At 41.9% G+C, this 18,074-nt stretch overlaps 1 protein-coding gene across 8 annotated transcripts in view; it reads left to right on the plus strand.

Moving 5' to 3' along the window:
• FYN (FYN proto-oncogene, Src family tyrosine kinase) overlaps window positions 1-18,074 on the plus strand; it is a 138,663-nt gene that overhangs the window by 60,907 nt on the left and 59,682 nt on the right. Inside the window, exons 1-2 of one of the 8 annotated variants that reach the window (XM_030945525.1) lie at window positions 99-311; window positions 505-671. The exons of 4 other annotated variants lie outside the window; for them this stretch is intronic. The gene's annotated coding sequence lies outside the window, so the exon portion shown is untranslated. Of the gene's footprint in view, window positions 1-97; window positions 672-3,244; window positions 3,381-18,074 lie in introns of those variants that run through there. 3 more of the 8 variants (XM_030945527.1, XM_030945524.1, XM_030945528.1) reach the window with 3 other exon arrangements.

Raw genomic sequence — 18,074 nt, forward strand, 5'->3', positions numbered from 1 at the left:
TCTTCTTTATTTTTTTTTTTTTTTTTTTTTTTAGCTCTGGAAAATAAAGCGATATAGTTGATTATATGTGTTCTTTCTCTGGTACAGAGACTCGCAGTATGAGAAGCATTGACAGAGAACAGCATGCTGGCCCTCAGGGCAAGGAATGTGTTTTCATTTGCTCCAATGGCATCTGCTTATTGTGTTTGTAGCTGTTCCATTCTGCTGAAGAGTGGTTGAGCTAAAACCTGGAGTAGAAGAAATAAAAGGCCTAATTAAAAAACAAGGGGTACAAAAAAAGCATGGTAGCAGTATAGAAGACCAGGAGAAAGGTAATGCAGAGGGAGTATGTATTTCCCAAAGTGGTGAGGGTGTCCAGTCCCTCTACAATCTTTCCATCTCTTCCCAGAATGTCTGACTGACACCCTTGCCATGTGGAACTGGGATGGTTTGCTTAGGTCTGAGAGATAAGGAGATAGTTAATGTGTGCTGTACCAGTTTTCCTATTCCTCCTTTCCATACCAGATGACAAGTTTGCTGCTTGTCTGACTGTACTGTATGCAACACTTCCAGAGGCATCAGCCTTCAACAGACTTCTCTGGTCCTCAGTGCTCTGGAAACATGGCACATCGTGTGTCTGTGCTGCTGCGCTGCACCACTCTGAAGTAGAAGAAGAGGGAGGAGAGCAAGAGGTAATTAGTGGCATGTCCCAACTAGAGGGAAGTGATTCAGAGAAAGCTCTTCAAACCTGCAAAAAATAAAGGCAGCAGATCTGGAGCAGTTAGTGGGCTCATCTTGCTTTTCCCCCTAGGAGACCATCAATATACTCAGTTCTGGATAGTACCAATCAATCACCCTTGGGAAAAAACATGTCAGCAGAAGACTGTGTCCCTGCTTTCCCTTGGCCAAGCAGAGTATTGGGCTGGTGCTTTTTCTCCAGGCAGAATGTGCAGATGGCAGATGAAAACTGGCTTATTCTCCACTGGCAGAAGACTTAAGAGTCAGATAGCCTGCAGGGTAGAAAACTGAAAATTAAAGACTGGCTCTGTGAGAACACTTGTTCTTTTCTGCCATTGAAAAGCCCCTAGATGTTGTTACGTCATATAGAAAGATCTGGATTAGCTAGCAGATGTTTAAATGTAGATCACTTACCCTTCTGCAGAACATTTAGTCTAAGAGACAGGAAAAGAGGATAGAGAAGCCCAGAAATTCACAAAGAAGCTGGCCAAACACATGAAAGGTCCTGCCCAGTTGTACCTGGGTAAACCCTACTGCAGCTCATTCTTTTAAATTATTTTCTCTCTTTGGGTGAGCTTTTCTGACATTTGTGCATGTTACAAGTTTGCATCTATATCCCTGTGAGAAATACAAACAACAATTTTTTAACTAGAATTTGGTTGTAGGGTCACAGATGAGCCACAGATCAGAGCATGAGTTCATTAGTCCATGAGATTTTGTGGTGACTTCCACAAAACTTTGTGACTTTACTACAAAAGATGGTAGGATCTATATCTAGTTTTCTTTTTGATGGTAGTACTGATACTTGATCCTAAAAGTTGTCCAGTGTTCTTCCTTACAGATTGGCTGAACTTTGTGTGAGGTATGACAAATTTCACAGGTGAAAGAGGAGAACTGTTTGGAAATAGTGATGCTATGCAACACCAAAGAAAAAGAAGTTTATCAGCAGACCTGGTAGTTGGATGGTTGTGTTTTGATTTCCATTCAAAGATGCTTCAGCTGAGGCTAGCCTGGTCTCCATGGCTGACCTTAATAAGAGAGCACAGTTCAGGAGCAGCAAGGGGAAAGTGACAGAAGCATGCTCCTTAGAATCATGGAATGGAATAATCCTGGTTGGAAAAAAACTGCCACAAAACTGCCAAGAAACTCACACAAACTGTTGTCTTGTCCAAACCCCCACTTGAAACAGCTCCTATTAGGTCAGGTTGCTCAGGGCCTTTTGATTTTCTAAATTCAGCTGGCTGGAAACTTTACAGCCCTTCTGGGCATCTGTTACATCTGACCATCCTCAGAGGGAAAAAGGTGCTTTCTCCTTGCTTCTTGCTGTTGTTTTCTGTCTGTCAGTGCAAACTCTGCATCTTCTCTGCCTGTGAGAGGGAACTCTTGAAGGAGATCTCAAAATCAGGAAAGCTTCTTCACGTGGCTCCGTGGAAATTGGTGTCATGCAGATGCAGTAAACTTGCTAGTGGGGGAAAAAACCAAACGACAATCTGGCTCACACAGGTTCTACTTGGGCAATGTTTCTCAACCTGTAGTTGATGTTCAGACTCAAAGAGCGTGGCTGCTTGACTTGGCTGGATTTTGAAATGTGGAAGAGAATTAGTTGACAAACTGAAAACTGCCAGCTTTCCTCTCTTACTTATAGTGATGTAAGTCAATGAAAAGAGGCACTTCTCACTGCTGGGTTGTAAACATCCAAGAATTTTGTCAAGCCAGTCTGGAGCTGGGCTTGTTCTCCAGGATTTTGCTCCAAAATTTTTCCTGCAGCCATTAAGATACATAGAGTGCAAATTTTCTTTGTTTTCACAGCTGTTCTTTTCATGCTTCCCACTTCAAACTGTTTGCAACATCCTATTTTGAGGTAGAATAATCAGGGACCTTGATTTTCTCATATGTGAGGATCTCTGAAATATCTCTGACCCTACTATATGTTTGCCTATGGCATTACAAATTCCCAGGGAGTTTAAAAATAATTGCAGAAAATGTAATGACAAGGAAACAGTTTTGCCCAGCCTCTGTCCCTAACCTACTGAATCCAAGAAGTACTGGACATCAAGAGGACGTTTTGAATTTATCTTGACATGGCTCAGAGGCTCAGCAGTTATTTGTTCATCTTGTATCAAAGTCCTAGAAAAGGTCATGCAGCCTCTAGATCAAAAACTCATAATGGATTTAAGAGCTGATTAGAGACGTATACTTGAATGCTGGGAGGGGAATCTTGGCTGAATTTAAAACTCCCTCAGCTAAGCTGATGACAATGTGAGAAGGCCCTTCATTTGATGGGATTTCTGTGAAGCAGCCTCGTGGATGCCAGAGCAGATATTCGTGTGGCACTGTAGGTTGACCATGGCATGTCACGGAACGGCCACCCTTCCACATCACAAGGAGTCACAAGAAGCCTGACTGATGTAGGACAGAAAACCTTGGGGTGATCTCTGTTGTATTTTTTCCCACAGTCACACTGCTCTTTGCCAGTCCACACTACCCTTGAAACTCTTGCCTTTCATAACATTTTTTGTATTTCCAGGCATGACTTACACTGTAGAGTTTGGGACTCTGTGCCTGTCCCTGGTTACAGCCATCACAATCAGGGGAGGATAAAGCTGTGAAGTGAATTGAGCGACTGCTGTACCTTAAACCTGACCTGCATCTTTCTGCACCAGGTGTGCAAGTGAGCATTCATCCATTTCCTACAGATTTCCTCTTCCCAGAAAAGCTGTGAATGCTTCAAACACAGGCTTTGATTTTGAATGTGTATCTCAGGGCCTGGGAGTCCATGGCTCTTTTCCCTCTGAATTTAGACAGGGATACCTTCCCAGGTTGAGGGCTTTTTGATGTTTCAGCTGAAATCTGAGAAGCTTTGCTTCTATTTGCACACTTCTCCGTAGACTAGAAGCAACTGCACATCTTAAACAATGGATTCAGTTTTTATATGAGTAGCTCAGATATATCAAGGAAAATTTGGATTTCTGCTAATACATTCATCTGCTATTTTGGGTTTTCTTCCCCCCTATTAGAAGAGTCAGGTTTTTCTTCTCTCTTTATTAAAAAAAAATAGCATGTAATGGCTGCTTTGATTTTAAGAAATTATATGAAACCAGCATCTTTATATATAGTAAATTTTTTTGCCTTTAGAAAGACTGTGATGCCCTGTGCATTCCTGGGTGTCCAATTTGTATGGTACAATTATTTATATCCCTGATGTCTATCAAAAATGCTATTGAACTTCTCTTGGTAATTCTTCACACCTGTCAGGTTTCTGACAGAAAGTGTTATAGAGCAACTATGTATTATCTGTGCTCTCACTACCAAAATAAGCTGCTGGGGCTTTATTACCTGTATTCTACCATACCCACAAGAGAATTTACTCAAGTCATTAGCTGTTCTCTGTAATTAGGGCTGACCTGGTGCATTTTGGTCCTATTTCTAGCAGCTTTTAGTTTTCTGAAGTCATTCATTTGGGCACTGATGTGCCTCAGTAATGTTCTTCTGTTGCTTATCTTCTTTATCCCTTCCTATGGGCTGAAGATTATCTTTCTCCTTAAGAGGGAAAGTGTGGGAAACGCTTGAACATTTTGATATATTTGGGACTTACCAAGATTTGCTATGCTATGCTTGTAATTCCTTCCATTTTAGTATGTTTCTCTTCTTCCAGTCTAATCCGTTCAAGAGATGAGAATGTTGATGCTGCTGGGTGTAGTAAGTGTTAAATCTGGTCCATAAGATTTCTGAGGAGTGTGGTTTGCCCCCTGCCCAGAACTGCATGTGTCCAGTCCCAACCAGATTGGATTTATTCTGCTCTCTGTGAAGCATTGTTATACTTGTGTTCACTTTATTAAATCAGATAACCCTACACAGTGAGGGTACGTTCCAGTCTCCTGCAGAAGAGATGTTTGTGTCTCAGGCTCTGTCATTTTCCTACATTTCACTGGTAATTCATTTAATATAGCTTTTTGTCCCATCTTCCCCCCCACCCCCCCACAAAGTTTGAGGTGATCCAATTGTTGGAATTACTCAGCAAAAGAGAGTTGATCTGTGGGCCATCTATGTGGATGTCTGTCCTGCTGTTGCCAGTGGAGAAAAAATAGGGAAGGACAGGTAAAACAGCAGATGGAACAGAGCACTTCACACAGCTGTATTTCCCAGCTCTCTTGGCTGGCTCAATGGCAAAAATGTTTGCAGTGGATCACGATGTTACAGCAGCTTGAGTATCCATGATAGGGTTTAGCAAATGCTAAATTGGTTGTGTTGGTTTTTTTTGTTTTAATCTAGATAATAAGCCTTCCAGTTGCTCTGTTAAAAGAAAAACGTAACATTTTGAAAATTCAGATGTTGCATTAGGGGGTGTTACATCAATGTTGCTCTTTTCTGTATGTGCCTTGGTGCAGTTGATACAAAAGCTCTTGTTCCATCACTCGGGCATGTTTCACACCTTATGTTCCCCTTCCTCCCGTGCAGAGAACTGGATGCAAACACCTACCTGATGGAGGGCCATGCCACCCTTCAGGAGCTCAGAATTAGCTATGGAGCAGCCTTGCAGCTCTGTCTCATGGCCAGCTCTGATCACTCACAGCATAACTGCAGCTTCAAGCAGGCAGGTGCCACCCAACTGGTTGTGGGATCCTGGAGCATTGTAGGTGGGATCTCCGGGGAATTTAGTTGCTAGGAAGCATCCCCTCCTTAGTGAGCTCATGCAAATTAAGGTTTATTTTTTTCAGAGGTTAGTAATTTAGTCATGTTTGGGAGTTTTCTGTAGAGATCAAAACACAAAGATTTTGCCTTGACACTTTGCAAGTTTATGGTCCAAATCACAAAACCTCTTGAGCTGTTCTAGGAGAGACCAGAAGCTTTTCACATGAATAAATCACTCCAGTTTCCCATGCCTTGCTTCAGAATCAGCTTGAAAAATTTTGGCTGACGTCATGCCAAAAATCCAAAACAGCAACAAAGCAAGGGGAAAAAAAGCCTCCCAGCAGACACCCAGCATGGAAAATATTGCCAAACTTGGGTCTGTTTGTGCCAAGTTTATAATCAGGCAGCAACAGGGTCTTAGTAGGTAATGCTCTCAACCCACAGCTAATGAGCCCTGCAGTGTGGGGAGTGAGGAACACTGTAGAGAGAGCCTGCATAATGCTGTGTGCAAGACACAGATCATATCTGGGAATAAAAAGAAAGGAGAACATGGGCATCAGATAAGGCCATTTCTGTGGGTATTACTCTTACTAAAGGAGTACATGTTGTAATGACAAATAGATCTATAGGTAGAGTATAAGGCATGTGGGCAGATGTAGATTTTCCTGACCTCAGTGTGCTGTATTTTGCAGTCCCAGCCACAGCACTGCTTTTCTTCTATATTTCTTTTATGAAATACATGAGGAGGGAGATGGTTAAAGTAATTTTCTCAACATTAATTCTGCCTCATCAATACTTCATGGATTTAATAGATTTTAGAGTTACAGTCCTTTGGGAGACTATTTTATCAGCCAGGTTCAGCGGAGGTTGCTGAAACTAAGTGGAAGACAGAATGCATGTATGTGTGATACAGGATGCTGTAGTACCAGGATTTAATTATTATGGGATTTGCTTAGGAGATTTCTCTGTGCTACTTGTGCAGCTTTATGTTAGGCACTAAATATATTGCGTATAGGGAAGTGATCTCTTCAATAAGAGTTTGGCATGGATCTCCAGGTACAAGTCTGTCTGTTTCCGCCTCATAGCATAAGCACACTGCTCTAGTTCTTCATCTCTCATTACATCTGCCTCTCATTTAAATGCTCATCTGACACAAATGTAATGAAACTGCATATAAAGGATCATGAAGAGGAGGAGAGATCTCATTGCAGATTACCAAAGCTGAATATTTTTGGACATTGAGTTATTTATATTATCATTCTGCTAAGCTCAAAGATAAAAGAAAGCCTTGGATGCAATCCAGAAAAATCAAGAACAGAAACTAGTGTAAAGATGATGCATTAATGCATGTCTTGAGAATGCCTGCAGTGCTGTATCACAATACCCATGCCAAAATAAAAATTAAGATGGGTGGATCCTGAAGGCCAGTGCTCAGTGATGGGGGAGATTACTGCTTGAGGTGTCACACTCCATTAGCTGAGGTGGAAAGCTCTGTTAGGGAGCGCGCCACATCATCCTGCCCTGCCAGCAGTGGGCAACAACATTCCTGTGCTCCAAGGGGTCCTCTGCAGCCTCCACTGGTCTGGAATAGTCAGCTCTTCCCAAGACATATTATCAGGCAACTCACCGGTGGTGATTTTTAGAAAATATCCAGTGAGCTTAAATTCATGACAAGTTTGTGTTCGTGTTAGCTCTGAAAACCTCAGAGGTTTACACAACCTTCTCATAAATAGCATTTTGTCCTGGTGACCTTTATACCTGTTCAGCACCCACCTATAGGAGTGTACCTAATATAGAAAGTCATATTGCTGCTATTGTTTTTAAGAAGAAAAAATAATAAAACATTCAACTGTGTAAATGTCATTCCTGCCCAGCCTGTTTAGTATTACAAGACAGAGAGAAGTCTGCTTTGAGATTTTCCCTCTGGTAAAAGCTTGAAAAGCCTTGAATATTGTGTGCATCCTTGATCATGTCATGCAACAGTAGTAGTGAAAAATACAAATCTACAGTCTCATTCTGCTAGGGTTGTGAATGCTGTGCTGAGTACTAGTCTTCCTAATCCTACAAGGGGGTGTTGAATCCTGTAACAACCTTCCAGGAATGCTGTGACATAGCTGCCATGATGGGAACGTGTGGGATGGCTTGTGTGACTGTAGTGCTGCAATGGATGGCTACAAGCTCTTCAGAAGGGACAGGAAAGGAGAGGAAGCTTTGTGAATTAGGGAGCTTTCAGACTGTGTAGAGCTGAGGATAGTGACAGTAAGGTGTGGAACACCAGTGGGGCAGCTGAAGGAGCTGGGGTTGTTCAGCCTTGAGAGCAGGAGGCTCGGAGGGGACCGTATCACTCTCTGAAACCACCTGAAAGGAGGCTGTAGCCAGGTGGGGGCCAGCCTCTTCTTCCAGGCAACAAGCCATAGGATGAAAGGACACAGCCTTAAGCTGCACCAAGAGAGCTTTAGGTTGGACATTAGGACGAATTTCTTCACAGAAAGAGTGATTGAACATTGGAATGGGCTGGAGTCACAATCTCTGGTGTTAAGGAAAGACTGGATGTGGCACTTAGTGCCATGGTCTAGTTGACAATGTGGTGCTTGGTCATAGGTTGGACTCAACAATCTCAGAGGTCTTTTCCGACCTAATTGATGCAGTGTGATTCTGTGATTTCAGATAGCATTGATTTACTGACATAAGTTTTGTGCTGTTACTTAATTGAACTGCATTTCTTACCTTATATTTAATTTTATGCAAAATCATGATAACTAAAGGTAGTGACTTTACAGGCAGAAGAATAAAAATAGTACAAGACTTTTTAGATTCTTTGTGAAATTATTAGTTAAAAATAGGCATAGATGTTAAATAGGATCTGAAATGTTAACTGTTTTGATCCCTGGTTAACAGACATTCCCATTCATGCAGTTAAGATGCTACATAGAAAGAAGACTCTACAAAACTTCAATTGTACACTATGGAAACAGGATTTTGGGTCTTCTCCTGTCCTGTTTTGCTGTTTATCAAAAGTTAAAAGTTTGTCTTTTTCTTCAGTGGAAACCTTCACCAAATTGAAGTGCAGTTAGTGATTTCACCAGTCACCGGCATCTGTTACTGAGGGGTGCTGAGTCTGGTTAGCTGATGGACAGAATCATCAGTCTGGGGAAGTCCTCATTTTCCATTATATTTGTTGCTTGTGCGTGACACTTAAGAGTTTTTGTCCATTTTTTCCTCCCCTTCTAATTCCTCAATATTAGGGAATTAGTGTCTCTCTGCATGCCATTTACTATCAAACATAATCCCCTTTTCCCCTATTTCATTCCATTTACATCTTTTGATGAGAAATATTTAGGCCACTACATGTCTTTATTCTTGTCAGACAGAGGCTGATGAAAGATCTGCTACAGGAAATTCTGCTCTATCTATAGAGCAGAAATACATGCTTAGACATATAGAAAGCAGAGACTGACAGCTGATAGATGCTGTAGACTTCTCATTGTTTTCTACCATGGTCATTATGCCAAATGTGTCAAAACACAGGGAAACAAATTTGTATACAAGTGAAGGGGCATCTTTTTTGGCAGGGAAGACAATGCAGTCTCCACTGTCCTATTTTGAAGATACCCATTATGACCATTTTGGTATCTGCTAAATGCCTTTGTAGAAGCCCAAGATCATTCCATTTGCTTTTTTAAATGTTTTTTTCTCTTAAGTTTTGCCCTCTGTAATTACACAGGGAGGCTTAGTTTGGGTTTAACCACTGGCTTTCCCGTATGTCATTAGATAGTGTTGGGGGATTATCAGGCACAGTTGTGAACTACAGTATATGTCTTCATTTTCTTTTTTAGGTTAGACTGTTTATAAGCCAAGTGTTTCAGATGACAGAGAGAGAGCACTAATCAAAGCTGACAAAGCAGAAGGAAAGCCTGTGTTGAGCTACAAGGCAGTTTGCAACAGCCTTTTGCTCACCCCAAGGAAATAAGAGCATGCTGAAGACACAAGCTGCATGTCTAGTGTAAAACAGAATTCTCACGTGTTGGTACTAACATACTCACCGTTTCTGTGTTAGTGCAGCATGTGCTTTCCATGTGTGTGCGTCCCTGTACATGTGGTGAGCTGTTATCCAGACATCTAACACCTCTCGCAGCAATGTGCAAAGGCACTATGTATTACATAGCGGGCAAAAAGCAGCCCAGCTTGAAAACACTTCAGAAGGTGGATGGATGTTGGGAAGAGCTCTGAAGAAGGAGCTCTGTTTCCAGGCAGAGAGAGGAAGCACTGGAGCTGCTTGCTGTGCACAGCCAGTGGTCTTTGGGAAGAGCTCACGTTCATATCGGTTTTGTGAGTTTGCTTTACCATCCAGTTTAGGTCCCCTGACTTGCAACTGCTTTTATCCATACTTTTCTGCATGTGTGATTTGGGTGAATGCATGTGAGACCTGAATTTTAAATTTTGTGGGAAGCAGACCTGTTACTCTGGTGTTGCAAGACCCCTTTTACAGCGCTTCTAAGTTTGCAGAAATCAAAAGAAAATGATGGGGTTTGTTTTGAGGCATGTGTTTGAGACAGCACTAAAGGTCATTTGTATGCTTGTAATTGCTGTATGAAGTATTTCTGTTAGCATCAATAGTTTCTATTACTGTATTAAATATTTCCCTGGTTGTGCTTCTGATTAAAGAAATAAAAAAATCCTAAGCTGTCACTTTTAACCACCTCTTCTTCTCTAAGAAAACTCTTGCTCAATACTATGAGAGTCTAGTCCCATTCCAGGCCACCATTCTGCTTCAGAAGGAGCTGTAAGAGTGCTGCTGGGTGGAGAATTTTTGTGTCAAGTTACCAACATTGTTCTGCTTCCACTGTAACCAGCAATTCTCGGGGTATTTTTTTTGCCCAGAATATTTCTCCTCTTTTTGAAGCTACTCATGAGTGTAGTCAATGGCTTGCTATGCTCTTTTGAATCTCTTATGTCTGGGATGAATTCCAGGAGCTTCATGGTGTGGCTTTAGGCTCCACTGGGTTGGAGATGCTTTTACTTGTCACCCAGACAAGAACTCTCCTTAACTATTTAACACAAGAAAATAAAAAGAAAAACAAAACAAACAAAATAACAATAATAAAAAAGGTAAAAGCACAATAAAAAATATAAAACCATTTTCCTGTTCCAGGGTGGAGGAAGAAGACACCCCAGGCACAGCTTGCAATTAGTTGTATATTTTCTTCAGGTTTTTAACCAGCTCTCATAGAAATCTGGTTTTTGATGGACAGCTCTCTAATGATAGTGGACAGTGAGAGCAGCAAATTTAATATGCTCTGCAAGTCAGGGATGGTTGAAGTACCAGAAAACTGTGAAAGTCTGAGAGAAATGCCCTTGGAGCTTGCTTTGTCTGCTCACAACTTGCCCTTTCTTGTATTTAACCAGTTTGAGTCAAGGTTGTCTGCTCTAGGCTCCTGTGTGTCAGTGGAGTGGGGGAGTGTGAAGGGAACTGGTTTTTAAATAGATTTTTCTTTTCTTTTTTTTCTTTCATTTTTAACCCAGAACACATGAGCAAAACAACAGGCTGTATGCCAGTTGAAATCATGGTGGCTGATGCAAAGTGTCAAAGTAGCTGTTGGTGCTGTCAGAAATCTGTTCTTGGTTAGTTTGGCAAGGTATGAACTAGTAAGTGACTCTCCAGAGGTACTTCTGTGATTATGTGGCAGGTAATGACACATTTACTGTGTTAACAAGCTTGACTGTAGCTTGCTTGACATGTCCCACAACCTCCAATTAAACTTTGATTTACAAAAATAATTCTTTCTGATATTGCATGCTAGTACTCTGCAAGACTCTAGAAACATCTAAGCCATCCTAATCCATTTGTTAAATTTTATAGGTGTCGCTTATCTTATGATTAAACAAAATCTTGAGAAATAGGATTCTTCAATGGAGCCCAGTTAAATCTTTTGCAAGGACTACTAAAGCTTGCAAGTAGAAGAAAGTGGCACTGCAGATCATTTAAATCTGTATTATCTCATCAGTGGGTAATTTCCAAACCCCACTTACTATGTAAATGTATTCAGTAACCAGAAGAAGTATTAAGTATGTGAGAAATCATACTTTTATGTGCTGTAAGTCATCTCACCTGTGTTATGTTTGTTCTGGGTGAAAAACAGTGTCTGACTGTGACTGGGAGCCTCTCCAGGGATCTCATCCTCAAATCTGCAATGCTGTGATTTACAGGAACAGCCTTGTGATGCTTCTTGAACCTTTTGGAGCTTCCTGTTTCTTTCTTATTTTTTCCAGGACTAATGTAATTTTAGCTACTTCTTAGCAATTAGATTAGGCACAGGCAATTTCCTTGTAAAATTGCCTGAGCAGGTTCTTCCATAAACTGTAATAAACTTGTTGTGGCTCAGCAATGTTTGGCAGAACAATTAAACTGGACTTCAGTGCCACAAATAGGTATGTAGTTAAAAACCACAGATCTCCTTAGGTGCTCGTTTGAGTTTCTATAAACATAGTCTTTGTCATGGCCATATGTGCCTTCTATTTATGGTTTCTGCTGCAGTCTATGCATCATTCACTCTGGAAAATCATGTTTTAAGTACATTGGAAGATAAAGCCCTTGCACCTCTTATCCCTCAAATGTGCCAACATCAGATGGTTTCAATTTGTGCCATGTGCGTCTTTTGGGTTTGTTTTAGAATAACACTGTTTTAAAACAATACCCTTGAATGTTCAGGGATCTTAAGACAGAGGAAAGAGAGCAGTTAAAGATTTCATGAAAATCAAGACTTACCTTTGTGAGCATCTTTCCACATAAGCCTGAGAACTGCACAAACCTGACAATTTCTTTTTCACGCAAGGGCTGTATTGATTTTGTGCAGCATGACATGTTCTACTAGGTCTTTGTGCAAAAGAAACTGTGCTAACCTCCTGCCCCTTCCCCTACCAACCTCATCACTTTCTGACTGCATGTGTCTGGTGCCCCTGCAGCTATCCCCATAAACACAAATGCCCCTTTAAACATCATTTCTCAAGCATTTTCCCCTTCGTTTCAGAGAGCACAGAGAAAGCAGAGTGTCCCTGTTCACACAGAGACATACCATTACATTTCCAGCCAGTAGTCTGATTGCTAAAAAGGAAAAAACCTCACCCATGGGTAATTAGTACTGTGTGTGTAGTTAATCGATTTAAAATTAAATGCCACTGGTGCTGCTGAAAGGTCGTGCTAGGTTTTGGTATTGCTTGGAAAAAAATCTGGTTTGATGAAGACATCTCTGAGAAGGAATATTGGTTCTTTGTGCACTGCCTGCAACAAAAAAGAAGCTGGGGGTGCAGTTTCCACAAAGGATGCAGTAAATTTTATTGTCACCTAGATCGTGGGGTTTCTGTGTAGATTTTGAGAGAAGCCCTTCAGTGTAAGGAAGTGGCTGTATCTTCTTACAGCAAAAGGAGCTCATGTGCCAGCAGTCTTGTGGGTGAGATAGGAACCTCATCTCCTGCTTCCTAGGCCATCATCCTCATCATTAGATGATTCTGCTTCCCAGGCAGACTGATTACTTCATATTTTCATTCATTAATGATTTATCAGACAGCTCCTCCCCTAAAGGCTCATCTCCTCTGTTATACTCACAGCCCACACGCAACCAGCAACACGTAGCTGCCAGCTGGCACTCTGGCTTTGGGAGAGCAAACTGCTGGTAGCCCTTTCCCCATCTCCTGCTGCCCCCCTTCCCTCCCTTCCCAGCTGCTCAGCTCACCTGCCTGCTCGTTGGTGGCTTCTTAGATTGCACCAAAGCCATGAAATGCCCCTGTGTCCTGTCCTCCCATGCCATCTCTCCAAACTGGTTGCTTAATGTGCTTTTCACAACTACTTTTCAATTATGAAAAAAAATAGAAAGAGAGATGAGTTGACCCCACCTGTAATGCAGCCACACTTGTGTCATTGTTACAGAAAGAGTGGCCTCTCATTTTGGTGAGAGGCTTTGCTCAGTGGTGACTTAGATTTTAGTAGAGAAGTGGGAGTGCTGGGGAGAGACTGAGCGGGCTGTGTCTGTGAGCAGGAAGATGTGGGTTGGCAGCAGTTTCAGGTTTTGCTATCAGGTGCTTGGCACAACAGTTCTGTTGAAATCCCTCTCCAGATGTCTGTGTGAGAGAGTGATTTTTATCATGTTGCTAAAGATTAACTCTATTCTTGTTCACTGTTCTGCTCCCAGGAATCAGGCATGCTCTGAGGTCTGGGAAAGAGAGTCCAAATGTATTCTCATGATGAAAGGGGGGAAAATCCAGAACTGTTTGCTACTGTCCAACTTGTCCTCTGCAGGCAAGTGGTTACTGAGAGCAGTGGGAACAAGGGCTGCAGGACAGGAAGAAAAAAATATAAGCTAGGAGGAAAGGAATAAATGAAACTCCCTTGAGTAATTTATACATGAATGTATAACTTTGGAGTGCTTAATCTACTCTTGGCAAGTGGTGACTGATAACTAATTTTCTCTCTTACCTCTCCCACACCCTCCCAGCGTCTTCAGAAAGGACATGTGACAGGAATAATAAATCTCATTATTTTAACAGGCTAAAATGGAAATTATGGATTAAAAGTGCAATGGATGCCTCAGTAGAGAGAAACTGACTGTTCCTAGGATGCCTAAAGTATATTTTCATTTGCACTGTTTTTGAGATCTTTCTGAATTATTCAGGGCTCTCCACTTACCTCTTTGGCACAACACTTTAAAGTAAACCAGTGTTAAAGGCATCAGTGTCCAATTGAGCAGCTCTTTTGCTCCTACTGCTTGAGGGTAGCTAGAGCCTGAGGCTGCTCAGGCTTTGGGGGAAGTCTGGATCTAAATCTAGGTTGGATTATCTTTTACTCTAGGTATCTGAGTTGGAACTTTGTGCTACTGTTTTAAGCAGGGAGGCGGAAGGTGAAGGGGAGTTCAGGCTGACACACACAGTGGTGCTGCAAGACTGATCAGTTTGGATGGCTTTGGCTTTGGAGCAGAGAGAGGTGTGTGAGAACAGCAGCTGGTTGTGTTCTTCGTGCAGCCAGGTGTCTGAAAAACCAGTGTCAGCTCTGAGAGTGTAGGAACTCTTGCTGCTCTGTGTCAGAGGAGGCTTCAGGGCTCTCACAGAGAGGGTGAAGACCATGGCAGGGCTCTGCTCACACAGGCTGAGGGGAAAGTGCATTGTACGTGACTCAGGTCAGAACAGGGGGAAAACCAAGAGCAACAGCAAGTAAGTTATTTCAAGGGGTAGTCTGTGAGCAGAGCAGGGACTTGGGACATGGCTCTTGCAAGGCTCTGGACCAAGGACACAGCCCATTGCTTGCTGTGAGATTGCTGCATCCCAGACCTGTGGGTGAGGATGGCAGCTGAGATGGATAAAGCGCTTCATGTGTTAGCAGGTGTGTCAAAGCTTCTTCAGGTCTCTCAGTAAAACCTGTCAGACCTGGCACACAACTGTCGCAGAGCTAAGGGCTTCTTGCCTGAGGAGATTTCCATCAGAAAGCTGAGTGTAACTTTACAGCACCTGACTACTTCATTCTCTGTTCTCTGGATGTAGGGTGTGCATAGGATGCATTGTCTGTGCAAGAAGTTGCTGTAGTGCAAAGAGCATGCACTGAACTTCCCCCTAGAGCTAACTGTCTGGGGTAAAGCACAGTTTACTAAGCAGTTTGGTTTTTCCTTGCATCCCATCTCTTAGCTTTACCACTTGGATTAGAGCACAGGACATAAAAAAGAGGGACTCTGAACCACAGCTTTTCCCTGTAAAGTGTGTACTATGCTTTTGTTACCTTACTGAATTGTTGCATTTGTCTCTGTCTTGTACAAGGAGTGAGAGGAGGATTTTTGTAAGCACAGCAGGTCTTCACATGACCTGGCAGAATCCCAAACTGCTGCAGTTAGAAAGGGTGTCTGGAAATCATCTACTCCAACCCTCTGCTCAAACCAGGGTGAAATTAAAGTTGGTCTCACAGAGTCATATCCCAGTGGGGTTTGGATATCTCCAGCAATGGAGACTCCACAGCCTCTCTGGGCCCACCTGTGCCAGTGTTCAGCACCCTCACAGTACAAGAGGGGTTTTTTCATGTTTAAACAGCATTTCCTGTACTTTAACTTGTCTCCATCACCAGTTACTGGAAGCCACTGCAAGGTCTTGCCTTGTCTCATTTACTGCCTTCCATGAGGTATTTATACACATTAAAAGAGCCTCCTCTTCTCCAGGCTGAAGAGTCCCAGCTCTCCCAGCCTTTCCTTATAGGATGAATGATCTAAAATCTTAACCATCTTTGTTTCCCTTTTACTGGATCTGCTCAATTAAGTTCATATCTCTTCTGTACAAGGGAACCCCAAATTTTCAGGGATCCCTGAATTGAATCCAGCACTCCAGTCATGTCTTACCAGTGCTGGATACAGGGGAAGGATCATATTTCTCAATCTGCTGGCAGTGCTTTTTCTACTGCAAGCCAGGAAGCTGATGGCCACCTTTGCCATGCCATAAGGGAGCATTGTTGGATTGTGTTCAGCTTAGTTTCCTCTGGAACACTCAGATTTTCTCCTGCAGTGCTGCTTTCAGGCTGGTCAGCCCTGGATTGCCTGAACCCTGCTGATCCAGGTCGGCATCTTCAGCTTTTTCTCATGTTTAATGTGTCTGTGGCAGCTATTTCTTTGGGCAGACTATTTGGTCGTTTTACATAATTACACTGTTGAACTAATTAAAGTATCATCCTGAAATCATGTCCTGTGGAAAGCAGTTCACAAAACAAGGCTCAGTGAGGCTTGCACCAAAATGGAACATGCAACCCACCTAATGTATTGGGGTTTATTTCCTCCCTTTTTCTCACGCTTAAATGTAAAATAAGCATTATACTGAAGGAACCAGGCAAAGGCTAATTTGCCTCATTTGAATGTGAAAAGGAGCCCACATCCTTCCTGTGCCCTGCAAAGAATGCAGAAAGACTTTACAGAGAAAACAGATGTACTAATATGTATCACTCGTTGGGGGCAGGGGGAATCCAGGGTGCTGCCATCACAGCAGTGCTGAACTTGCAAGAAAACAAAAGCACCAGCATACAAAATATAGTTCTGGGAAGCTGACAAGGTTGGGGACCCTTTTCTTTTGCTTTTATTTATGCTCCTGGCATCTGAAAAATATATATATACAGAAGGAAACATGGAGCCTCATTTTTCATGCTTCATCTTCAAGGAACGTGTTTAAGTGCCCAAATGCAAACAAAAAGCAGAACCTCCCATCCAGCTGTAGGGAAATCTGCATTTCAGAAACAGTATTGCCTTGCCAGGAGAATACACTACTGACATCATATACAAAATAAACATAACTTTTGGAAGTATCCCTTGATTTCATTTGTGTTTTAAATACCTGTCTAACATTTAAATATGAAAGAGTTTGTTCTCTTAGCTCACAAAAAAATGCAGGATACAGTGGGGAGTTTTAATAGTCTGATGGTTTTCAGCATGAGAGATAGAGAACAAATGAACTCAGATGTTATTTTTACAGCTATTCAGAGTTCTGTCCTTTCCTGACCCATCTCTTTATCCCTTTCCAAGAACTTTGGCATTGAGCAGTCAGCACTGACTGGTCAGCTTGCGAATTTGCTGGTGTTCATAACTTACCAAATTCAACAACTTGCCTGATGCAGATTTGGCCGTGTGGCAGTATAGAGTCTCTTGCCAGCTTTTAGCTTGCAGACTGGAGGCATAGCATGTGGCAATTTATAATTTATTATATACATAATTTATAATTTTTTATATACATGTATTGTCAGTCCCAGTAATAAATAGGAGAATGCTTTAAAGTTTTCTCTTAAAAGGCTACCTCAGACTTCCTAAATTAAAAACTGGTTTTCCAAAAGCAGAGAAGTGAAGAGTAGCACTTACTCAGATGTCTTTGTTCAGCAATGGTAGCTGAGTAACATCCATGGGTAGGTGCAGTGCTTAGTGAAGATGTTGGGTTATTTTCCCTAAATGCAGCACAATGGACATTTTCTTACAGTCTGCAGTACTGAGGTTCACTTCAAATTGACGCTTCCTGTTCTTTCTGCTGTTTGCATCTTTGGAAAGTGTTCTTTATTCACAGGAGTTTTAAATCTATAGCACTGCCATAAAAATATCGGGCCGTGGATAAGACAGGCTCAATAACCTTGAAAAGAGAAATTTTAGACCACTTACCTAAATCACTTAGATGAACATGAATGGAGCACAACAGCTCGAGGTGTTTGAGTTGCAGTTTAAGTGCTGGCTTGTTTTGTACCATCAGGGTAAATAAAATCTTGGCCTTGAACTGGTATCTGTGTATTGGAACAAACATCTCAATGCAGCACACTGCAGAAGGAAGGAAGCAGAAGAGAAATTGGATCACTTTCCTGCATTATTTCTTGTAAGTGTAGTTTTCTTACGTATGGAACACACATTTCCTGTTGTAAAAATATTGTAACAGCCTGCAGTAGACAAACAACAAGTAATCTGCTGTCCCTGAAAACTGGAGTCAGAGGAGCAGGTTTAGAGGGAAGTATTGGAAGACTGCAGATGATTGGATCTCTCATGCTCTGAAAAGATAGTGAGTGTGAACTACATAACCACTGCTGTGGTTGTCCTAACAAGCACGGCTCTACAGTATGGAAGAAATAATAGACAGACTCTTCACACAAATGACGGTGTAAAGGTGTGAGTGCATTTGGTTCTTGCTTTTTGTTTTGTATCATATGTGCATTTAGACAAAACCACGTGAGTATCTTAATC

The sequence above is a fragment of the Camarhynchus parvulus genome, chromosome 3 (genome assembly GCF_901933205.1).
Source record: "Camarhynchus parvulus chromosome 3, STF_HiC, whole genome shotgun sequence".
NCBI classification, from domain to species: Eukaryota; Metazoa; Chordata; class Aves; order Passeriformes; family Thraupidae; genus Camarhynchus; species Camarhynchus parvulus.